Source organism: Dendropsophus ebraccatus, chromosome 1 (assembly GCF_027789765.1).
Source record: "Dendropsophus ebraccatus isolate aDenEbr1 chromosome 1, aDenEbr1.pat, whole genome shotgun sequence".
Classification (NCBI taxonomy): domain Eukaryota; kingdom Metazoa; phylum Chordata; class Amphibia; order Anura; family Hylidae; genus Dendropsophus; species Dendropsophus ebraccatus.
In genome coordinates this window covers 134,646,183-134,672,520 of record NC_091454.1, presented here as the reverse complement: position 1 = coordinate 134,672,520, position 26,338 = coordinate 134,646,183, and the positions used below count along the sequence as shown (strand labels likewise).

At 41.7% G+C, this 26,338-nt stretch overlaps 1 protein-coding gene across 3 annotated transcripts in view; it reads right to left on the bottom strand.

Annotated features, from left to right (window-relative positions):
• The window catches only part of UCN3 (urocortin 3), a 52,893-nt gene extending 26,776 nt beyond the window's left edge, over positions 1 to 26,117 (bottom strand). For 2 of the 3 annotated variants that reach the window (XM_069956217.1, XM_069956219.1), the window contains exons 1-3: positions 25,649 to 26,117; positions 8,497 to 8,579; positions 3,006 to 3,180 (exon numbers count right to left, since the gene is read on the bottom strand). The gene's annotated coding sequence lies outside the window, so the exon portion shown is untranslated. Of the gene's footprint in view, positions 1 to 3,005; positions 3,181 to 8,496; positions 8,581 to 25,648 lie in introns of those variants that run through there. The other variant, XM_069956218.1, reaches the window with a different exon arrangement.
• Positions 26,118 to 26,338: the final 221 nt, after the last annotated feature.

The window sequence follows — 26,338 nt, the reverse complement described above, 5'->3', positions numbered from 1 at the left end:
ACTTCACAAGAAATCTTCTTGATCTGTCCAAATCTTTCTTCAGATGATGCACATATGCCAATCCTGGTATCCTCACTGACAATTTAGCAAGAGTAGGTTGTGCTATCAGGGCCAACATATGTCTTTCAATTTGCACTGGCTGCAACAAAATTTCTCTGGATTGGTCAGAAGTAGAGATGAGCGCAACTGGAGCATATCCAAGTTGGATTGCTCTGCATTTGGATACCAATAGCTGACAAAGTTAGATGCACCACTAAGGAGTTCTGGAAAACATGGAGACAGCCTATGGTGCTAATTGCTAGTCAGAAGTAATGCACAAGAAATGCAGTTGTCTGCTTCTTGCAAGCCTGATCACACTTGAGTGGATCCATTGGCTGTGTGCTATTACTGAATAGGTTAGTGAGTAGGAAGCCACCAATAAACTTACCCAGCAACAGGTTTCTCTTAACAGGGATGTGCCTTGTCGAATGTGCTATGTTATCTGTGCACAGGTTGTCAAGTCTTTGAGTGGAGAGCGGAGGCAAGCAAGGCATCCCATTGACACAGGCAGGATTCCACAGCGGGGGTTCCGCCACAAAATTCCACCTGTTTTACTCAGTGTGAACATATCCTTATAGAGCAGGAGGTGCTGAACAAATTGATAGCCTTGTCTTTTATTCAACTTAGCTGTCAGTTACAGAGTTGGACCACCCACAGAACTATAAATCAATCTCCCCAGCTCCTCCCATTCTATAGCTTACTGTTGGTAGATCCGAGAGTGTTCAACACGACTTTCCCCCTCTAAAATGAACTGGTTATATTTTTCTAGTTTAGTTAGCGGACTCTAGGGAAAAACTTTCAAAGCGTAAATAGGAAGCAGTTGATGTGACAACTACTATAGCAATCAGCAATTAGGCTTTAATAATACTAATACATGTCAGATCAATGAAGTGAATGTGTTTACTGTGGTAACTGCGCTCCGTAATTATTATAATGTTGTGTAAGGAAAACTTGTTTATAGAGATAACCAGACTTTAAAGACAACATTGCAACATGCTGGAAATAGATGAGCACTACAAGTCTGTGATATATTCCTATGCATAATGTAATTGCAAAGTTCAGTTGTACCCAACTTTAGTGGCAATCTATAAATCACACTTTGATGCCAGCTTTCCTTGAATTCAGCACTTTTCTCTGACAAGACAGAAAACATTTTACACGTCGCTGTGATAATGATGCTGTCCCCTCAGCAGACATAAAAGGGTTCACTGCGAGTGATGAAAACTCTAAGCAGCTATTATAATAATTTACAGAAATATTTGTCTTGGTTCTCTATAGGTCGGTAATGGATATTTCTGTTGTAAATGAGGATGGACAAAGATGATGCAAGTCTATCTGACACTGAGGGTGTGTTCACACATTCAGGTTTTTAATTGCAATTATTGAACACATAAAGAAGGACAGATCATAAATAGAGGACTTGTATAAAGCAAAGACTGAGACTTCCCCTTTAAAAAAAATAAAATAATAATTCCTGACTTTTTTGTTCAATAATTGCAATTAAAAACCTGAATGTGTGAACACAACCTAGGAGCTTACACTTTAGAGGGAGGTGGGCATGTTTGGTTATTAATAGACTTATAGTCTGGAATAGAATAGTCATTAGATTGCCTTCTAATAGCCAGGATTGAGTATTAGCCTTGATACATTTATATGCACTGGCATACATACAGTAGCTGTTATAGACTGGATCATCACGTCAATAGTGCTGTTTAAATGTTTAAAGACTTTAGTATAAAGGGTTTTAGCTTGCTATTTTGCTAGACGATTGGACAGAATTTCTCATTTATACCTGTACAACAATTTTTTGTGGTTATACACTGTTTTATCTTACATGGTGCACATTCTATAATGTACAGGTGCTGTAAAAATGTGTTTCAATCATAAAGTCATTACCTATCTATTGATCATCTATCTGTCGAATACTATTCATCCATTCATCTATCCATTTTCCATTTATCCTTTAAGAAAAGCACCACTTCAAAATGCAATGGTGTACTAAATGCACCCAGAACCACAGACCCTGATCAAAAGTCCAGAATTCATATATCCAAAGAAGACAGCAGTATTCCTGCTCAAATTAGCCTTATAAAGGGGGTTATTTCAGATGTTTCAATCCCCTCTCGGGGACCTTTTGCAAGTTAGTCTATCTATATATCTCATTTAGTTCATATCTGTTTTCAGGATTCTTTTATTTGTTGTTTTATTGTAGATATACAGTATATCTGGTATAAGTATAGTTTAAACATATATTTTAACCTACAAATATAGTTATCTGGGATATATGAGGTAATTCCAGGATTCCAGTATTCACTAGCATATGAATTCAATAATATTTCTACTAATAGATCAATCTCTAGACCTGCAGATGATGACAGATGATTGTAAAGTAATTGAAGAACAGAAGAATACAGAAGCTCAGGTTGCTCTAACTTCTTGCTTTTTGGGGGGAGAAGGATTATGGCTTTCCTAAGCGCACAACTCTCCTCAGTTTTTTTTTAATGTGTCTTAATGGTCATCCATTAGCTGTCTGCATAACAGTGGATTGTCCTTGTTTATTAATATTGGCTTACTCTGTATTCAAACATTTTTTCGTAAATGTAAATTGTGTAGATAGATGGATAGATAGAATTGTGCGAACAGGATGTATAACTTTTGCACTCAGGTATAACATGTCTCTGCTTTAACATCTCCACAAAATGCACAAAAAATGACTAAACATTCTAAGCAGACATCTAAGAGGGTAACTTCAGAGTTCTAGCAGTTGGGCGCTTCATCTTCTTTTATGCTCAAGTGACAACATAACAAAGAAGTTGTTAGAAACATTATTCTACTTTCCAAGGAGAGGAACAAGTCATTTGCAAAACCACAATAGGTCTCTAAGAGATGAATGTAGTCTGCAAAGAGAACCTCCCCAAGCTTAGAGATGACTTGTAGTTAAAGTGTCAGTAACAGTGTGGACTCACCTGAATGTGGCAGTGCTGATGAGTGACGCTCCCTTCTCTCTGCCTCTCAGGATAAAGAAATCATCAGGAAGCTTGCCTTGGACTTGAAAGTCTGCTCCACCACTCTCTCACATTCCCCCTCCTCACTCTTATGGAAGGGGCTCGGATATTTTCTCTATGGAAACGCTCCCCTCTCCTGTGCGGAAAGCAATGGAATGATCACAGCGTCTCGTCATAATTTGTAGACAAAGACAAGTTCTTAGAGTGGAAATAGTGATAGCATCAGACATTTATTCAGGTAGTTGTAAGATTTGTCACAATGGACATAACACTTGGAACATCTATGAACAAAGAGCTTTAATCTGAGGACTTGCATCTTGAGGGACTGTACAGTAGATAGCACTTGGCTTCATGTAAATATTCCATGTAACAATGGAAATATGCAAAAATAACGACCTCTAGAAATCCGTAATGAGGCTGTAGAGAGGCATAGTGGTAGTAAAGTAGAAACAGTCACTTTATTATATCTGATGATTTTATTTCACTATTTTTGAGAATTTATTTTTACTTATGTACTTATAGATAAAAAATAGACATGATAAAAAAAATTTAATTGACTGTTGCATTATGTGAATGCTTTATTGTTCTAATCCTTTAGCCTTTATATTCCTTCAGGTCTAGGTAACTTTCTGCAATTTACTAGAAAACTGCTTTGTTAGCTGAAGTAGTAACAATTCTTAGACATTGTCACCCTAAGGGTATGTTCACACTCAGGGCCGGCCTTAAGGTAGATGGCGCCCTGTGCGCCAGACAAACATTAGACTCCTCACTCTAGCACCATCCTCATCTCTCTACAAACTGCACATCTGTATTGGCCCCTTTACACACTCATTTAGTGAGTAGGCTGACTGTATGTGACCCCACTTTATAGTATATGCCCCCCTCTGTGTAGCCACCTTATAGATGGCCCCTTGTTCATTCTTCCCTATATATGGCCCCATGTGCAACTCCTTGAGCACCCCCCTGTGTAGTCCCCCTATATTATATGGCCCCCCTATCTGTAGCCCTCTCGTATAGATGGCCCCCTCTTTGTAGTCCCCCTTACAGTTGTCCCCTCTGCCTCTCTTACAAATGGCCCCCCCTGTGTTGTCCCCCTTATAAATGACCTCCATGTTGTCCATTCCCTTATAGATGCCCCCATATTGTCACCCTTATAGATGCCCCCCTGTGTTGTCCATCCCCCTTACAGATGGCCCCCTTATGTTGTCCCCCCTTATAGATAGCCCCCTTATGTTGTCCCCCCTTATAGATTGTCCACTTATGTTGTCCCCCCTATAGATTGCCCCCTCTTATAGATTGCCCCCTTATGTTGTCTCCAGCCTTATAGATTGCACCCCTTATGTTGTCCCCCGTGATAGATTGTTCCCTTTATGTTGTCCCCCCTTATGTTATCTGCCCTCTTATATTGTCTGCCCCCTTTATAGATTGCCCCCCTTCTATTGTCTGCCCACCTTAAAGATTGCCCCTCTTATATCGTCTGCCCCCTTATATTGTCTACCCCCTTTATAGATTGGCTCCCCTTTATGCAGATTAAAACAAAACACACAACTCACCTAACACCTCGCTCCCCCGCTGCGTCTCTCTTCTTCTGCAGTGTCACCCCCGGCCGATGCGCGCTCCCTGGGCATGTCCCTGGCACCGCACACAGCAATAAGCTCAGGGTGCTCCGGGGCTGGTACTTCCTCCCTGTGCCAGAAGTACAAGGACTGTTTTGCTTGCGGACAGAAGATTGATAGTACAGTATGCGGCGCTCATGGGGAGAGGAGGCAGGGGGGAGCCTGGGAGGAACAGCCACAGGAGGCTGTCTCAGCTGTCTCTCTACCTGAAGGCCTTTCAGCAGGTCGCACACCCCAAAGGCCAGCCCTGTTCACACTGAGTAATACAGGCGGAATTCCATGGCTGAGCTCTCCGCCATGAAATCCAAACTGCCTCAGTGTCTCTATTGGATGGCTCGCACGCCTCCGCTTCCGTCGCTTTCTGCTCAAAGAATTGACATGTCAATTCTTCGAGCAAAGACTGGCGTTAGCGGAGATGTGCAAACCATCCTATAGAGACACTGAGGCAGGTTGGATTCCATGGCGGAGAGCTCAGCCACGGAATTCCGCCTGTATTACTCAGTGTGAACATACCCTTAGGGTGACAATGTCAAAGAATTGTTACTTCTTCAGCCAACAAATATTGATAAAGGGATAATTCCCCATCCAAATGGTTTAATATGAACTTAAACAGGCATGTAAAGGACATATCAAAGGCTTTGATCAGTCAGGAGAAGGGCACGTTAAGTGCATTCTGTCTCAGCTGTGCGCCAAATGACCAAGACAGACTGACAATATACATCTATGGGACCGTCTCGTTTGCATGCGCAAAGTGGGGAGAGAAGTGTTTCATCATGTTCTTTTCTCCCTGTTGATCTCTAATGATCATCAGCAGTCTGAACACTTAGCCCCACACTGATCAAAACTACAACATGTGAAATGTTTCAGGTTCTGACAGGTATATTTTATATATATCATGTCAAGTCAATAATACTTAATTGCCGTAGAACTTTCCAGTAAATTGTCTTCCCTTTGATCTGATATTGAACTAGTGGGTTTGTAGAAGTGCATCATGGTGCGTTTACACAAAGAGATTTATCTGACAGATTATTGAAGTCAAAGCCAGGAATGGATTTGAAAAGAGGAGAGATTCTAGTCTTTCCTTTATGACCCATTCCCTGCTTATAGTCTGTTCCTGGCTTTGGCTACAAAGATCTGTCAGATAAATCTGTCTGTGTAAACGCACCATAATTAGGCTATGTTCACACTACGTATATTTGAGGCTGTATTTGGTCCTCCTGTCTTGTCCTCATAGCAACCAAAACCAGGAGTGGATTGAAAACACAGAAAGGCTCTGTTCATGTAATGTTGTAATTGAGTGGATGGCCGTCATTTAATGGCAGTTATTTACCGTTATATGACGGCCATCCACTCAATTTCACCATTGTGTGAACAGAGCCTTTCTGTGTTTTCAATCCACTCCTGGTTTTGGTTGCTATGAGGACCTGACATGAGGACCAAATACAGCCTCAAATATACGTAGTGTGAACCCAGCCTAAGTTAGGGTCCATTTACACAGAAAGATTATCTGACAGATTATCTGCCAAAGATTTGAAGCCAAAGCCAGGAATGGATTTGAAAAGAGGAAAAATCTCAGGCTTTCCTTTATGACCTGATCTCTGTTTATAGTCTGTTCCTGGCTTTGGCTTCAAATATTTGGCAAATAATCTGTCAGATAATCTTTCTGTGTAAATAGACCCTTATGCTGGGTTTACACAAAATGATAATTGGCCTGATCGTACAATTAATGATGTCGGAGTAATGATTTTTTTTTTCATAACGATCAGCGTTTAGATGGTACGATATATCGTCCGGAAAAATCGTTTTGCGATCGCGGTCTCGCAGCCCGACCCCCCGCTAAACCGCAGCCTCCTGCGCAGCTCCGATCGCCGCTGCCGCTCCGATCGCCCCCCTGCCCCGGCCACGAGCATACGTTACCTGCTACGCGTAGCAGGTCTTCGAAATTCCGGCTCCCCTCTTCAGCGCATTGATTGGCTGAAGAGATGAGCCTGGAATTTCAAACGGCTCCTCTTCAGCCAATCAGTGCTCCTCTTCAGCCAATCAATGCACGGCAGCACTGATTGGCTGAAGAGGGGAGCTGGGGATTTCAAACGGCTCCTCTTCAGCCAATCAGTGCTGAAGAGGAGCACTGATTGGCTGAAGAGGAGCCGTTTGAAATTCCCGGCTCATCTCTTCAGCCAATCAATGCGCTGAAGAGGGGAGCCGGGGATTTCGAAGACCTGCTACACGGAGCAGGTAACGTATGCTCGTGGCCGGGGCGGCGGGGGCGATCGGAGCGGCGGCGGGGGTGGTGATCGGGGCGGCGGGGGTAGCGATTGGGGCGGCAGGGGCGGCGATCGACTGGGCGCAGGGGGCTGCGGATGAGCGGGGGGCCGGGTTGCGTGCGGGGGACCGGGCTGCGAGCGGCCGGCGGCCGGACTTTTGCGCGATGACTGTTTACACGGAACGATCGGCGAGTTTTTAGCGAACGACGATTTAAGAACAAGATAAAAGATTTCTCGCTCGTCATTCGATCGTTCGCTGCGTTTACATGTACGAGTATCGTTCGAATTTGATCGTTATCGTGCAAATTCGAACGATAATCGTTCCGTGTAAACCCAGCATTAGTCTAGGCAATTAACTGTGAGCTACACACAGCAGCTCCAGCCTCTGTATCTATTAAGTTGTATGTGCAATATACTGCCTCCTACTGTCACATTTTTTTTAGTCATTCACACACAGTTCCTAGCTAGTATACTGATGATGCTTCATTGTTTCTAGGAAAACTCAACTTTTTCAGATGTTCCAGACAATTTGTAATATTTAGTAAGTATGCCTTACAGCTAGGTTTCTCAGACTTGGCATTCTAAAGGTTGTATTACACAGCCCAATAATGAGAGGGAATCGAGCGCTGTCCTTTCAGGTCAGCGTTCACTTTCCCCTCATTCATAGCTCACTGCCTATGACGTAAATTACAGCTACAAATGTATGCCAGCTCAGTTTTTGAGAATGCCGAATGACGGCCTCAGTTGAATAGGATTTTACATAGGGGAATTTTAGATTAGGGCAACAAGTAAAGCACTGCTTTAGATAAATTCACCCCATCTATACAACACAGGGTCTTGTAACCTTTTTTTAAAGGCCCTATTCCACGGGGCGATGCAGAGGACCAAACGAGCGCTATTCTACATATCGGCAGCGAGCAGGTGAGTGCAGGAGGGGCCACGGGGAGTTGCAGGGGGGCTGCCCGGGTGATTGCTAGATCATCCAGGCAGTCCTAGAGGATAGTGGCGGTCCACAGAGCGACTGCAGCAGATCGTTGCTATCCCAGTCACTTGTTTTTCATCATGTTTGAAAAACAAGCGACGCAACGATCAGCCGACATGAACGATGTCGGCTGATCATTGCCTTCTATTACACGGGACGATTATCGGCCGTAACGGCCGAATACGACCGTTAATCGTTTCGTGCAATAGGGCCTTAAGAGTTACAACAAGCTGCCAGTCATTAGTACATAATCATGGAATCTTAAGCTGCATACACATGTACAGTACACTGGGCTGAGCATGCAGTTGTTTCCAGTAGGAAAAAAAAGGAAGCTGGTAGTTAGCATTGGCTTTTATCTCCTTACAACAAAAAGATTGGGCAGTTTAATTGCAACTGTCCAATCCTTGTATAAAATGTTATGGGAATGGGGTGGGGTGGGCTACCATACACATTAGATGGTGAACCAGTCCCACCGAAGTTGACAGCAATATTCTACTCTCTATGGCTGCCTTTAGACATGTATTTCCTTACTTTACCTAACCCATATCATTTTAGTCACACTGATAAAACCTCCTCTGGTTACAAATTACCTTAATAGCCGGCTCAACCACAGGTGCACCTTGAACTCATGAAGATGCTGAGAGGCACTTACAGCACAATGGCTAAAGTTTATCTGAAATAAAAAAAATTCTACATCAGCTTGCTGAATATAGCCAAATTGATTAAAAAAAATTCTCAAACCTACCCAGTCCCTTTCTCAATTGATTATGGAGATCTTCCATGTAAGTGCCCTAGCTAACATGACAACGATCTCTCACACTCAGAGCGGACGTTCAGTGGTAAAGACTTTCCAATACTGCTCACCAATACAGCTATGTTTTCTAATATTCAATGCATGTTCAAAGAAGAATTGAATAAAGATGTCACTGAATTTGCCACCCAAAGAGTCTCTGGTCAAAGGTTATGCCCCCTGATGTGCCCTCATATAGTAATAATGCCCCCTGCTGTGTTCTCCATACAATACTAATGCCTCCTGTTGTACTCTTCATATAGTAATAATGCCCCCTGCTGTGTTCTCCATACAATACTAATGCCTCCTGCTGTACTCTTCATATAGTAATAATGCCCCCTGCTGTGTCTCCATCATCCTCCTCAGTCTCAAAAATCCTTCTATATCATACTCCTTAGCCTCTTTTCTCCCCTCCATCCTCTGTCTCTTTCTGAGGTGCCTCCTTCATCCTCATTCTCAGCCACCATGCCCTTCTTCATCCTCCTTCTTTGCCTCTATGAACTTCTCTTTCTCTGCCTCTATCCCCCCCCCCCCTCAACCACAGTGTCTATGTCCTCCTCCTTAACCCTCCATCACAGCTTCCATGTCTTCTTCATCCTCTTTTGCAGCCATCATGTTTCTCCCCTTTAGGGTGCGTTCACACCTACCGCATCCGCAGCTTATTTTTCCGCGGAAATCCGCAGGTCTGGTAGTGCAGATTTCAACCTGCGAGAAATCCGTATATGTGTGCGTTTTGCGTTTTTTTTCTGCAGCAAGTTTATCACAACTGAAATGTCAGTTTAAAATGTCTCTCATTCTAAACGGACATTTCAGTTGCGATAAACTTGCTGCAGAAAAACCGCAAAACGCACACATATGCGGATTTCTCGCAGGTTGAAATCTGCACTACCAGACCTGCGGATTTCCGCGGAAAAATAAGCTGCGGATGCGGTAGGTGTGAACGCACCCTTAAACTCCTCTCTCGCCTCCACGTATTCCTCTATCCTCCTGGTCCACAGCCTCCATGTCATCCTCACTTATACTTCTCCACAGACTTCAGCCTTTTTATTATGGGTCAGACTTGATACTGCAGGGCTAACTACTGGGAGGACTTCCTCATGCTGGGTACATATGGGATACTATCCACTGGAAAGCCTACCTACCAGGGATACTATGGTAGATAGCCAGTAATCCTTGAAAAGGACTATGATAGAGAATCCTATCCAGGTTCACAACAGCCCGTTTATCAGCCTGTCATAGGGTCTGTTTACACAGAAAGATTATCTGCCAAAGATTTAAAGCCAAAGCCAGGAATTGATTTCAAAAGATAAAAAATCTCAGACTTGCCTTTATGATCTGATCTCTGTTTATATGGACCCTTACCACAATATTAGAATTATTATATAGCTCCCATAGGGCATGTCGTTGATCGCAGGTAAGATTATCTATGCTCAAATACATGTTTGACATGTCTTGTGGAGGTTGTGGCTGGAAAGAAATCATGGTGGTTTGAGGCAATGGAGAAGAAAAGGGAAAGTGATTAATGTGATCAGAGAAGACGTCAGCTGTGAGTGACTGGATGTAACTGCACTGTAATTTCTTATGGGGTCTATACAGTCTGTAGCGGTAGTGATAGCTGTCAAGGTATGTTAGTATTACTTAGGCATCATGCAGTGGTATCATTGGTGATATATTGCTTTGCATAGGGTGCTTAGTTTGCTAATGCTTGGAAAACAGTTATAGTAATGGTTTTCCTATAAAAATAACAATCTCTTAACATTATGGATACCTGTGAGGTTCATCCTTCCAAGCTAAACATATTAATTTGGCACATTAAGCCAGGTACACTGGGAGCCTTCCAGGTGTGCATGCTAAACATAATCAAAAACTATAGATACACTGTAGATATGTCTGACTATTTCCACTGGTCAATGTCAGGCATAAGATTCAAATGTCATGGTAAGTAATTTGTTTCAACTTATTTAAATTAGAATCAGTTAGCCGTATATCTTGCTCAGAGCTCAATTGTCAAAGAGGTGATGCTAAGCTGCAGTATGCATACTCCGCCCCTCCCCCACAATCGCATGATTTATGTACAGGGCTCAGAGCTGGAAGCCAACCAGGGAAGGATAGGGAAAGATACACTAGCTCTAAACATGATACATGACACATACCCTTTAATATAATGTTTGACTCATATTAGAATGTTCTAATATGGACACTGTGCAGTTGTCTTAATCACTAGTATGTGGGTATATTAACTTTATTTCTTGTTTCACTTCCATGTAATATAGGATTGGATCTGTAATCAGTTTGGTTTTACAGAAAAATCCTGTTATAAAATGGTAAAATGGTACCTTGTAGGACAAAGATATGGATTTAATCACAGGAAAACAGTTTTCAGTTATTCCAAAAGGTTGTTTCCAGTCAGTTAAGCAAAGATGAATAACTCCATGGTTCAATGGCTATTTAAACATGAGCTTCATAAAAGAAACCGGTCAGTCAATAATTTGTTGCACCTAACCTTAAGACTTTGGCAGCAGAATAGAAATGGATCCTGGTCATTTATGAGATTTCTACTTGAGGTTGTAAAACTAAGGCAGATGATTTTCTATGTATACATTATATGACTATGTTCCAACTACAGGAAAGGCGGCCGTCTATTGATAATGATCATGATCATTATTAGTAGCCATTATTATCAGTAGACTGTCACCCTCCAATAGGACGACATGTTCCCAAAGTAGGAACACAGCCTTTGGGTGCAATCCGCCTGCTGACCTAAAAAGACTCAACTCCATAGTCTAGTGTATATGCTCACAATCCTCCATCTCTGTCTGACTTTGCTACTCCGTGGTGAAGGTTGTATATATTGAGTACTATTTATCACCTGGTTTAGTGTGTTTTTTACAGGTTGGGTTGCAGTTAGGAGTCATATTCGTATTGTTACCATAATACTGCGTCTCTCTGTACCAACCTGGTCTTACACACAACAACCCTTTTTCCCCTTATCAGGGATGTAGTTAGCTGGGCTCAGCTGCTGGGACAGAGATGTCAGCACACCTCATTGTGGTGATGCTAGGTGTTTGTTTTTGGTTTTAATTATTTTTATATATTTTTCTGAGCTATAATAAAAGTTTATATTTTTAATTACAAGGTGTGCTGGTCTCTAGCGCTTTCTTTTTCTTTTGTCTTCGTATGTTTTATAAATAGACTAGGGCAAGTGAAACAGGTCTAAGTGGTAAAAGCCATAATACATGGCACGATTAAGAGGAGGAAGTGAGTGCCAACCTGTCAGATTAGCGTCTGCTTCCTCCTCGTTTCCCTGTTGCTGTGTGTGCTATTACACCCACAGACAGCAAATGGGAGGGGTGGGAGGGCCTGCCTAGATGATCCTTAGATTAGATGATCCTTAGGGAAAAGGTGATTGTAGGGGGTTAAAAAATTAGAAAACACAATAAGCCTGGGTATCAGGAATGTCTGACTTTTTATTTTATTTAATTTTTTTTTTAAATGGTAACAACACAAAACAATTCTCAATAACATTTGATACAGATACATTTCAATAGACATATTGAGGAGGAGGGGAGTAGTGAAGGTGGGAAAGGTAGTAGGGGTTGGATAGATGAGGAATGGGGGAGTCAGGTCTACTATACAGGTTTCTCTTGTGGAGAAGCGGGAGACTGGTAAGGGAGCATATAATGGGTTTTTATCTAGGCCTGAGATTGAGGGCTTTGTGACTATTTTTAGGGAAATAAGTCAAGTTAGTCTAAGCTCTGTTTATGAACCACTATTTGAAGTGCGAATAATTTTTAGAAGTCACTTTTTAAAATCTGCCTCTTTTAAGTATTCACCCAAAAATTTGGATAATCCAGGATTCGTGCCTAATTTATCATTTGAGACTTTTTGAAAAGTCGCACAAAGTGGTGAATTGCTACGTCTGGTCAGTACCAGGTGAATTTGTTAGGGCAAATATTCTATTCACAAATTTATGCAAAGTTTGTTAAATCAGTCGTATTCAGTCCTGGGTAAAAAACAGATGAATACTCTGTAGAAAAATCACACGTTTTAGACTCAATAGTAAATGTTCCCCTAAATGATTTGTTTGGTGAGGCCGGGTTCACACGTACACGTGAGTTCACAGCGAAATCCACTGCGGATACCTGACCATTCATTTCAATAGGATGACAAACTCACAGCAGGATTATCATCCTGCTGCGAGTATGTCAGAGTCTGCGCTCTTAACCCCCCTGTGGCCCGGGTACATACTTTACCGGGTCCCCGCTCCAACTTGCTTCGGCACTTCCCGTTGCTCAGCCAATCAGTGTGCTGTGGCAGGGCAGCGTACTTATTGGCTGAGCCCCCAAAGCAAACAAGAGAAGGGACCTGGTAAAGTATGTACCCAGGCCGCAGGGGTTGAGGGCGCTGACTTTGACATACTCACAGCGGAATGACAGTCCCCCGGCAAGTATGTCATCTCATTAAAGTGAATGGGCAGGTATCCAAAGCAGATTTCGCTGCGAACTGTGAGGAGTGTGTTCATGGGTGCTTCATGGGGAAGTATTTGGATTGCTGCCATGGGTGTCAGATTTTGACACAGAAATCATGGGATTTATTAGACTAGCTTGTTAAATCTTCAAAGTGGTATACTTTGCCAAGTCATTCAGAGAGGATGAATGGAGAAGTCTGTTTCCATTTTAAGGAAATGTGAGCTTTAGCTGTGGTTATCAAGTGGGTTGCCAAGTTAGGGTGCAGGTACACTGAGAAAAATAGGCGGAAATGGCGAGCAGAATCCCTGCTGCAGACTCCGCATGGAAATCCGCCTGCCTCAGAGTCTCAGTTTTAAGTATAGGACGCCTTCGCTCTCTGCAGCTCTCCACTGAAAGAATTGAGAGAAATGAGAGAGGAGATGTAGGGAGGTGCAGCACTGTGGAGAGCTTTGTGGGTGAGCAGGAGGAGTTTATATTGTACTCTGTGCTGAATGGGCAGCCAGTGTAGTCACTGGCATGGGGGGGGGGGGGGGGTGTCATTGGTCATTGGTCTAGAGGCTGGACAAAGATATGAGCCTGGCTGCTGCGTTTACAGTAAAATGGACGGGAGTGGGAAGAGATTAAGGGAAGACTGATGAGTAAGGAATTGCAATAGTCTAGCAAGAGCGTAAAAGAGAGTGTATGTAGATAGTGAAAGAAAGATCAAGGCTAAATATAACCCCAAGATAGCGGGCTTGCTCTCTAGGGGTTATAGTAGTACATGAACAGCATAGCTCACTGCATGCTAAATGGTTGGAACAAATCCCATTGTAGTTTAGGGTGATTACCAAAAATGCTGAAAATTGCCAGCTCAGCTGTTTTTGGCTTTTTGACTACTTGTGGGCAGGATCTTAGTAACAGCTGCTGCTGCCCTAGGCACTAAACCTGCAGACGCCCCATCTTTACTTACCAATTAGCATAATGATTTTCTAGTGTCTGAACATCATATTGATATCTGATCAGTCTTAGGCCACGTTCCCACATTTACTGTACGACATCACATGCAGCTAAAACCAGACCCTTATGCGGTAACCAATAGGCGTATGGCCACTAATTCTGGTAATAGCACATGGTTACTAGGGACTACCATAATCCCCCCCTCGAAAAGACACCAGATTTACTGGCACCTCTGAACAGGAGGTGGGAGACTATACTGCACATAGAGTAATAGGTTGACAATATTACTTAAAAGTTATACTGTCAGCCAAGTTTTTCTGTTGCTATTATTGGCGATTGCACCAATAAAGGGGTGGGCCCAAAAAGTAGGCTGCCTGAAACCTTCTCTGTTTAAAGAAAATTTATTGCACAAGCATATTTTGAAACATTATCAGGTACTGTAGTAAGGCCTTGTTGTGTGTGTACATGAGAGACAATACGGTTGTATTTCTATTATATGACTATTCTGCATCAACATCGGTTTTCCAGTTTACAGGCTCCATCTCTAAACAGGGGAGGATCTAGGAAGGGCCAATGGGTTGTGGCCATATAAACTTTGTTTCAACTTTTGTACTTCACCACCCACTAGGCCAGGCATGATGGGAATTGTAGTTTTTCCCAAAAGGTGAAACAAAGTTTATATGGCCACAACCCATTGACAATTTCTTAAATAAATAAAAACACACCATTACCACCAGAAGGAAAATAGAAGTGATCTTGTATTTAAGATACCATCACTATAGATGCTAGAGAATTATCTCATAGGTAATGCAAGGATTACTATAAAGGTGCCGCACTATTGGCCATGGCTAAAAATTTGCAGATAGAAACTGTGTGGTGTGCCCCTGCGGTGGTTTGGTGGAGGTGCGGCCGGTCACTTGCTAGGTGGTGAAGTGTGACGCCAATTTTATGGTGGTTGGCCAAGATGTAGCCAGACCCTAGGGTGTTGTGTTGTGACGCCAGTGCCCATTGGGCAAACAGGTATGGGGGCACACCTGTTTTTATTTTAAAGGGCCGGTTAAACCTTGTTGCCCTGTGGACAGTGACCTGGCGGGTTGTTGCTGGGTCCCTTGGGCTATTGTCACAGTGGTCCGCAATGGAGTAGTTACCCACCCGGACTATTGGTACTGCCATCCACAGAAAGGGGAAATGTCCCAAGGAGTGTTCGTGTACTGTGTTGGTGCGGGATGAAGAATTACAGAGTCTCTTTATCATAAATAAGATCTTGTTTACTCTGAAGATACTTGTGTGCAGCAGAACATACAGCTTTGCATTGACAGGATACCTTATACTTGATAAGACACTTAATAGTTCAGAATCCAGATCTGTGATGAGAGCGTAGAGAGTGGTACAGTCATGCCGACTGGGTTGCCTGTTGAGAGGTATAAAGAAGAATCAGAGGAGCAGAGTCCCAACCCAAGTAGTACTGTGCTCTGCCGGAATGTTGGAGGATGAGGTAGAAATAGGAGAAGACTTGAGAGATAATACTTATGCCCGTGCACCGACTCTTGTCAGAGTGAACCACCTATTGCCCTACCAGTGTCGGGGGACCCGTCATAGGGGGTAACACAAGCCCCAGACCTTATTACCTGGGATGAGCGGAATGCTGAGGGTTCCTTGTTGACACCCGCGCTGCGAGATAGAGTTCATAGGCTTCTAGCAACTTTGCTCTATCCGGATAAGTTCCTAGCTTTCTGCTTTTGTGGATACTGTCCTGCACTGTGACTCTCCTAGTCCACGGCGTGGGTTGAAAGGATCTCTGACTTGTCCTCTCTAAGGAAAGGTTTAACACTATATATCGTCTAGTGGAGAGACCTGAGGAGAAAAGGTGAACTGCATCTTGTCTCTACGGAGTCTAGTGACAAAAGACCTCTTGCTAAGACTGGGGACCTGGCGGAGGGCCAGGGCCCAAATGAACCACTGTAGGGAACGCTCTAGCCTGCGTCCTTCCTCTACAAAATCCAACATCAAAAGACCACTACACTTCCTCTACCCACGTGACTTTCTATCAACAGCCCCTGTAAGGTGTGTTGTGAATGGGTGCAGAGTGCATACAGAAGAAGTAAAGAAAGACATGATAGGACAGAAGAAGAACATACTCTCATTGGTTCTCAGATCCATGTGACATATAAACAAACAATAGCCCTTTCCATCCTTCAGCTGTGCAGCAGCTAAGTCCATATACTTACAATAGCGACATCTTAAGGTGAAACGATATCACTACTACATCACCACTGGCTTATACAAAAGTACAGGCTTTTCGGTGTAACCAATAGCAACACCGGTGGTGGGACACCACACGTGGACTTACTGTTCTAAACAGTGGCCTGCAATTTTTGGTAAGTCACACATGTAAATGGCCAAGGCATTCTCTTATAATTGTGGGCTACACCTAGACCTACCACTACTTAAAGGGGCAAGTCCAGACACTGCCTGTAATTATCAGTAGCTAACTTTAAAGGGGTAGTGTGTTGTGAAGCATTATGTCAATAAATAACACACTTTATAAAGTTATACAACTTTGTAATGTGTGTTATTTAAGTGAATGGCGCCCTTCCACATGCCCCCCCCCCAAGCTAGACTCGGAAGTGTGATGCTGTTTACATAAGATATAGTTATGCTCAACCAATCGCGGCCGAGCAGCTGATGATGCGCTGGAGGGGGGCCGGCATGAGGGAGGGCTGGAGCAGTCCGGCCAGCCTCCTGAAGATGACGTGATCATCCCAAGATGGTGGGCGGGGTTGACAGTGATACCGTAAGTATACAGTATCACACTTCTGTGTCTAGTGTGGGGGGGGGGGAGGGAAACATTGGGAAGGGGGCCATTCACTTATATAACAAACATTACAATTTTGTATAACTTTGTAATGTGTGTTTTTTAGTCAAATAATGCTTTACACTGCACTACCCCTTTAACAGCATGTAAGAGCAGAGCACCGTTACCTATTCGTTGGGATAGGCAACAAACCCTCTCCTGACTTACATGACTTACATGTGACATTTCTCATTGAAGACGTTCAGGAAGCTAATCAATCTTAGTAAATCTGGCAGGGAGAATTGGAGCAGGGCCAAATTTAAGACTGCCGTACAAGGTAGGCCTGTCTTAAAAAATGTCACTTGTAGTGTCTTGAAAAACTGTATGCTGTCTTCATCCATGTGGAGCTGCTGCAGATTTGGTTCTTTGTTTCCCCCAAGGTCCATGTTCGCTAGCTATTGGTTCATCACCATACAGTTCTGATTATTCAATGTCATTGATTAATACTTGATAGTAACATTGATGTCTAGTGAATGGGTACCTATAAAATGTGCCAAAAAACTGTAGGAGCAGCAGCTTTACATGGTTGACAATGCACTTTTTTTTTTTGTTAGGAGGTCATGCATTCTCTTCAATTACACTTGTACTTTATCATCTTTATTCTAATTATTCTGCTTTAAAATATGGTTAGATTTGTTTTCAATGCTCTGGCAGGAAAACTGCAGCCACATGTAATCACATCCTTCTGTTTGGTTAGTTACTATATTGATTTGTTGTGTATTTTTTGCATTCCGAGAATCACAATTGTTTAGTTTTGATAAATGTCATATGTGGCCATTTATAGCATTTCTGTATCTTGTCCAAACATCACCTAAAGTACTGTGAGAGATTAATAGAATATCTAATATTCCTTATGTAGAGTAGGCTTCCTGTGTACATGATCACTCATGTTACCTAGAGCTGCCCTCTTATACACCCACTCACTGCTTGTTAGTTTTATAGTTACAAAGTTATTTGTACCACTCGTGAAAAACAAGATTTGCTTAAAATCTCTACAACAATTTTGATAAAAAAGAATTGATAGAAATTTAAAATGCACCGTGCTTTGTATTTGATTCCTTATATTATAATTTGGCCATAGCTAAGCTTTCTTACACCTGAAGCAAATATTCAATTTGCTGCCCTAGCACTGTATCTAAATACTCAGTATGGTTAGTTATTGTCTATCGAGGCACTCAACAATCGGGGAACATCAGTACGCCTTCCTAACTACAGTTGGGATTAGAAATATTCAACCTCCCCAAAATATTTTTCAATTAAAGAAGTCTAGTAAAACTATAAAAATCACAGGTAGGGGGTGTGGGAAGATAACAAAGAAAGTATACTTATGTCCCCGTGCCCCCATAGCGCCGTACTCTGGTCTCTCTGAGAGCTGCCAGATGTCATTATCATTCGGCATCCGAGTACCCAGGTACTCCAGCTGCAATATCATGGCCCTGCTGATAGATTGCCCACTCAGCCAGTAAGTGACTGCAGAGGTGTCCCATTCCAGTCACTGATTGGATGAACAGGCAATCCATCAGCCAGTTGCGTGACGATGCAGCTGGAGGAGCTGCAGAAGACAGGCGGCTGTCAGATATTGTTAAGGCAGTGCTATGGGGGTACGGGAATGAGTAAGTATACTGTCTTTATTATGTTTCCGCACCTCCTGCCTGTCTGTCATTTTTGGTTTTACAGGACTTCTCCTTTGAAGTTTTTGCAAAGAGCAATAGTCTGCTTTGGATGACTTTAAGGGAAACAATTAGAGCCCCCAGTGTAATTACACCTCACTGGGAGCGATAGTGCTCAGGGACAGCCCCTCTGTGATACTGCAGGCTCCTATGCTAGGAAGAGGTGTGATTACACAGGACGTTTTCCGCCAGCCCTGACTACTAGCAGGCTGAGGACTGCCCCATTGCCTACATAGTTATGATTTACATATGGCGCGATAGATTTACAAAGTGCGTTTTATGGTCATATCAGTAAAGCTCATTGCGATTACTTATATGGTTGGGGGCTGGGGGCTATATTGCATTGTATTTTTGGTACAGGCATGATTTTCTGGTGATTGGTTCCCTTTAAACACCTTTGGGAACTCTGTAATGATCCTTCATTTGCTTTGTAACTTGGTGCATATATACACCCTACCATTGAAGGTATTGAAGGTGCAATCAGGGAAAGACAAAGGAGCTTCCACAAAAGCTGAGGTAGGAGATTATTTCAGCACAAATGCCTTAAATTTCATGAAGGACACTTATCAATTTAGGACAACTAAGACACCTACAGGATGACATCATGAAGGCTGGTACAAGTGCTTCATTGGCAACTATAAGATGTGCATTGGCTGGACTCAAGTATGCACTCCACTCTTACGACTACAGCGGTATGTCTTGCATGTAAAAGGCCAGCTTATACCCAGATGTAGAAAAAACTAGTTAAATCAGCACTTCCAATGAAAACGTCTTTTTATTGTAGAAACATCAAAATCCAAAGTTTAAACATCCAAAAGGAAAAATTGCATACAGGGGAAACCACATGGTGTAGACCAGATGAACCATCCCCACAGTCAAACATGGAGGTGGGTCATTGATGTGGGGTTGTTATTATGAGGCAGGAACTGGCAGTCTTAATTGTGTACCTGTCATCATTGATTCCCACAAATACCAGGCCATTTTAAACAGGACTGTGATGCCCTCAGTTGACAAATCAATCCTTGGTGATCAATAACCACCCATTGTGAATACAATTTGTCTCTCTAGGATACTTTCAATGTGGTAGGGGTCTTCCAATGTGGTAGAGTATATAAATAAATGGTACAGACATAGTGTGAGACAGAGGAAATACAGCAGGGGTGTTCCACAGGCAGCGGCCCGTTTCGTGCAACTTGTGCTTCTACTAGCCTGATGTAACATCAGGCCAGTAGAAGCGCAAGTCGTGCAAAACAGGACGTTGTCTGTGGAACACCCCTGCTGTATTTTGTCTCCAGCACATTGCCCCTGTTGTATTTCGTCTGTCTCCCACTATGTTTGTCGGTGATTGTCACTACAATAAACGACCAATTGCATGAATAGGTGAGTGCTGCTTGTTTCATCTACCTTCTTGCTGCATTTGACGTCTCATTAGAGCAGAGCACTGCACTGGTCGACTGACTCCTGATCCTGCTGAGCTGGCTGCAAGCTCCTACATATATTTTTTTAAATCAGCATTGGATGTAAAAGTCTGTGGCAAACATTTTTTTCTATTGCTGTTTATTCAAGTGTGTACCCCCTATTGTGACTGGTTGTCTTTGTGTTCATATGAGCTTGGCTTTAATTGTTTATTTCAATTTATGAACTACTTAGGCCTTTAATGTATAATGTTCTTCACTGAAAATCCCCTTTATTTTCAATAATTTGGGCTAGCAACATGAATGATGGTGATACCAGGAAATTACATTGTCAAAGTGACTAGAAGGTTTTATGATCTGAATTATGCTTCATTGAGTTGACAATTACCCTTTATAGTACTTACGTTAGCTATCTTATCTTACTTTTTGTGGTGTTGGTGGAGTTTTCCGGTCTGAACCTAGTGGATAGCTGCCAAAATAATCAAAACCTAGATTAGATGGCCAATCTAACCATTATTTCTCTCCTTCTGACATCTGAACACACACATTTCATATCAAGGTACTGTATATACTGTAAATTTAAAACCTATTTCTTATCAGCTACGGTTCCACACTACTTTCAAGAGAGTGTTTTATCAGATTTGCCAGTTCAGCCTCATCCTAATTATTTATACTACTGTACTACTCAAGGCAGTTTTTTAGGTAATTTGGTCAACAGGGCAAATAAAAAAAATTGCACACACCCCCAGCAGCCCACCATTCAAATAATGCTTCAACATTAATAATAATAATGTAACATAATCAGATCAAATTAGATCAATTATTTGTACTCGGATAACCAAATTTACCAATTAAAATATCAGTTGACACACTATAGAGATTTTAGAGCTGTGCCCCCTCCTGATCTGCCCCTGGCCAGCCAACCCCTTCTAATAAATATAAGCATAGCAGGCCGGCCAGGGATAGGTCGAATCGGTATATTAGGGGCAGTAGTCCTGCCCCCCAGTGCACCAAAGGCCTAATTAGCATAAAGATTCAACTCCTACCTTACCTACCTACCTTAATCCTCAGCACCCTGTGCATAATAGGGTGATATCAGCAGGTTAGGTTCTTCTAACCTGCTGTGCTGATAGTTTCCCTTTAAAGCGACTCTGTACCCACAATCTGCCCCCTTCCCAAAACTGCTTGTACCTCTGGCTAGCTGATCTGTCCTGCGGTCCCTTTGGCAGGTGATGCAGTTATTGTCCTAAAAAACAACTTTTAAACTTGCAGCCCTGTGTCAAATTGGCGTGGCCTAGAGTGTGTGCCCTAGGCCTGTACCGCCTTTCCGTCCCTTCTACCAGCCCTCTTCTCCATTAGGAATGCCCCTGGGCAGAATTTCTCTTATTCATCACTTGTCTGAACAGTGCAGATGTGCTGGATCGTTAAGGCTCATGTGCAGTGTTTAGACAAGTGGTGATTAGGAGAAATCCTGCCCAGGGGCATTCCTAATGGTGAAGAGGGTGGGGAAGAGGAACAGGGAGGTGTTGCAGGCCTAGGGCACAGTTACTCTAGGACACGCAATTTGACACAGGGCTGAAAGTTTAAAAGTTGTTTTTTAGGATATAAACTGCATCACCTGACGAACAGACCCCAGGACAGATTAAAAGCAACTATCTTAAGGTACAAGCAGTTTTGGGGGGTCAGATTATGGGTACAGAGTCGCTTTAATCATTAAAGGATTTATCAACTTTACTGAAACGTTGGATTCAGTTGCCTTTCTTCCATGTTGGTTTGCACTAAAGTTAAAGTGCGATTCTAGGGGCATGTAAAGCTGTAAGATGGCTTTACTATCGTTTTTACTCTTCTGTAAAAAAAAAAAAAAAAAAAAAAAAAAAGGATTGAAAAGCATAGAGTACAAATGTAAAAACCTTATTCATTTTGTAAAAACAGATTTTAATTGCTTATCTGGGATTATAAAGGAACATTAAAAAAAATATTTATGGCATATCCACGTCTGGAACCCACACATTAAGAGTATAGAAGTGGCCACATACAGTAGAAGACAGGGTAAGCTGTGCATGAGCGGGGCTGTCTCCATTGAAGTCTATAGTAGTTAGTGAATTAATTCATCCACATTCCCTACAACATGCAGCTGTCATAGGCTACCTTGTAGTGCCAAACAAAGGTCTGGGTAAACCCATTCTCCAGAAAGATGAAGATCCAATCTTTGAGATGAGACATATGTGGCATTATTATATATTATATATCTCTTCTTCAACCCCTAAAGTCTACATTGACAAAACCACAGTTCTAAATGCCAGACACTGTGAAAAATCTGAGTGACAAAGAGCACCATGAAGTCAAGACATGTATTCCCAAACATGTGTCTACTTTTTTAGAACTTGTTTTGATAGCAATACAAATAATGCTAATTAATAAAAAGCAACTAGAGTGTAAAGAAAGCTGTCTGGCCAGATTGCATTGAATTCCTCAGAGAAGTGGAGGTCTTCTGAAAACTCCTTGCTCTCTAAATACCATCACATTTCTGACAGCGTCATGCCTTTCAGATTGCGTTTTAATTGCTTCCCTTCTTTATATCTAGTAATTAATTAATTTACAATGCATGTTAACCCTCACAACACCAACACTTTTTTTGTAAGAGCTTAACCCCTTGCCTCCGCAGCCTGTTCTGGCCTAATGCCCAGGGCCTATTTTTCTAATCTGACCTGTCTTTCTTTATGTATATATATATATATATATATATATATATATATATATATATATATATATAACTCTGCGATGCTATCGTGGTTATATTACTCTTTATTACTCTTTATGTTTGTGGTATACTTTGGTTATACTTGGTTGATACACTTAGTACTTTTTTGTAAAAAACACAATATTTATATTCAAAATTCTCTTTTTCTAAGAAATAGGGATGGTCCGAACCTGCCGAGGTACGGGTACGGGTACCATTTATAATGTAGTTACTGTGTGATTATAGTATGTGGTCATGGTGTGGGGGTATTATTGGTCCCTTTTATAGTAGTATTATTGGTTATATTAGTATACAGGGTTTGGTCAGTAATAGTATGATTTATACAAACGAACACTGGGCTTAGTTCATAAAAAAATATATATAATTTTTATTATGTATACATTGGTACCAAATACATATTATATCTCATTCCAGTAAAATTTAAAAATGACCACACAAAGTTGATTAAAAAATATTACATAAAAAATATTACATAAAAAACTGGTGTCAGCAGATATAAATCAGGGAACTGAGGAAGACAACGAAACGTACGTAGGGACGGCTCTTTCTGGTGTTCAGGCAGCATGGGTGAGTGCAATAGAACTAGAGGATAATGGTAGTTGATTTTAGACCCCTTGCAAATTATATGTAAGCATATGGGATATTAGGAGACTTTTTAGCTCCCAGATACATATATACCCCTGTGCAGCATATTGAGGTAGAGTGCTAAAACAAAAGATATTATCATAGCTGCACCTTCCATGATGATTTATATCTGCTGACACCAGTTTTTTATGTAATATTTTTTATGTAATATTTTTTAATCAACTTTGTGTGGTCATTTTTAAACTCTGGCCTTATATAAAAATCCTGGGCCAAAATGTTGTAAACCACTGTTAAAAGCCTACAGAAGTACAATAAATAACAGTGAATATTGTAAAGCCTTAAATTAAGGTGAAAATGATACAATATATTACAGGTGTGCACCATAAATATGAAGAATAACACATAGCATAACAAGAAGCAGTGCTAAAATATTGTCATTTACAAAATATTAATGTAATGTGCAAGTATTGTGCAAAGTACAAATCCAACTATCCTTACCAAGAGCAGAATCTATGGCCATCTCACATGTCTTGATTTTATTATATCACATTACAGGGTGCCACAAAAAATGAAATTTCAAATGAAACAGAAGATGAGGATTTAAATTTGAGTACAATTCTGGAAAACACATTCACAGCTGGAGGTGCAGAAATACAAACACAGGTACAGCTTGAAGGAGCAAAGCACCTCTTCTGGCTAGTGACTAAAATACCTACTTTGAACTTTCTGGCAACAAAAAGTGATAGGAAAAGAATTATTACCATAAGCCATACCTTTATTCTTATACTATTTAAATAGTATGAATCAGTACTATATTGTAGGATGGTCCGAACCGTATGAACCCGAATGCTCGGCAGCAGATTCCCGCTGTCTGCCCGCTCCGTGGAGCAGGCGGATACAGCGGGAGGAACGCCTGGAAAACTGGGATACAGCCTATGGCTATGGCTGTATCCCAGTTTTCCAGGCGGTCCTCCCGCTGTATCCACCCTCTCCACGGAGCGGGCAGACAGCGGGAATCATTACCGAGGGTTCGGGTTCGTACGAACCCGAACCGAACTTGGATCGGACCATCCCTACTAAGAAAGATAGTCATGTCACAAAAACTAATTATTACTGCAACTTCTACAACATGTCTTCTTTATGGTGACGTCATTTGTTGAACGCCCTTTTATTTTTTTAGGATGTTAGAGGGCTTCGAAATTTTGCAGCAAATTTTTTAAATTTTCTGGAGAATTTCAAATTCTGACTTTATTAGGGACCAGTTCAGTTCTGAAGTGTATTTGTGGGGCCTGTATGTTAGTTACCCCCATAAATCCCTTCACTGTAAAAACTGCACCCCTTAAAGTATTCAAAGTAACATTTCATAAGTTTATTAACCCTTTAGGTTTTTCCCAGAAATTTAAGCAAGTGGAGGGGAAATTTAAAAATTACATTCTTCTGGCAGCTTTTCCGTTTTAATCTATTTTTCCCTCTAACACAGCAAATACTAACTGAGAAATGGAACTCACTATTTATTCCCCTTATTCCAATGTTTCCAGAAATCCCCCATATGTGGCCGCAGTGCGTCACCTGACTTAATCACAGGCCTCACGGTGTTAAACAAGCTGGATTATTAATGTAAGGGGTTTATAGATGAGGCCATTACGGACGCGACGATACCAAACGTGTATTTTAATAAAAGGGGATTGTTTATAATGGGGGGATGGGGAATGTGTATATTTATTTATATTGATTGATTGATTGATTAATTATTTTATTTATTGTGTGTTTTTTTTTTTTTTTACTTTTTCACACACACACACACACACACACACACACACACACACACACACAATGCATTACAGCACAGATCGATCTGTGATCTGGTCCCTGTCTCACTGCAGGGGCCTGATCATCAGACAACATAGCAACCCAGACACACTGGGCAGCGTCTGGGTTGCTATGGTTACCCACAGAGACTCACACGGAGCCAAAGACGCTGTGGTCGCACGTATCTATGGGGTTAACTGCCGCCGCCTGATCTCACCTAGGGACAGAGGGGGGAGGCAGGGAGAGTATGACATCCAAGGATGTCATGAGGCAGTCTGGCATTGCTTTTCATGACGTCTCTGAACGTCATATTGGGGTAAGGGGTTAAAGTGTACCTGTCATTATAACTTTCAGAATCTAAATGAACAGTAGATGTGATATAAAGCAAGTTTGCAATATACATTCATTATTTTTTGTTGTTGTTATCATGCTGTAAAACAAAGCTGAACATACCAGAAATCCAGGTCCAGTCACCTGAAGGCAGATTTTCTGACTCGTTGTGCTTGTTAAAAAAACAGACTAAACACAGGATTTCCGGCCAATACAGAGAGTCACGGCTCAATATGTCCATCAATCACATGAGTGGTGATATGTCTTGACAGGCGCTGGCCAACAGTAGATATAGGACTAAGTCCAAAGCAGGTATTACTAAAAATGCATTTATTTGTCACAATGGACAACGTGTTTCGGGGTACAGGGGACCCCTTTCTCAAGTCAGGGAGACATGCAGTAAACAGTAGGAGGCAGGCTGTTTAAATGCCAGATGCTGGCAAGAAATTGGGACTTAGCCCTGCCCCCAGCCCATAATACACATAACAGGGTAAAAACACATATTATAAGAACCTTATTGATTAGGTATATACGATTAGAAGGAGGAAAGCATTAAAATACAAAAAATGTATACAATAGTAAAAATGTAAACATAAAAATAGCAAATTACACTAGATGTCAGGTGACCTGTTTGAGTCATGTGATACTTCTTTTTCTTTTTTTTCTTTTTTTTTAACTTGAGATCGGTGGTAACTTTATTAGGATGAACTTTTTTTTTTTTAAAAGCGATGGTAACTTTATTAGTATGAACAAAGGAAGTTATAATAAAAAGAACGGGAATGAGATTTAGAGAATAGAATTAGCAAAAGTTAG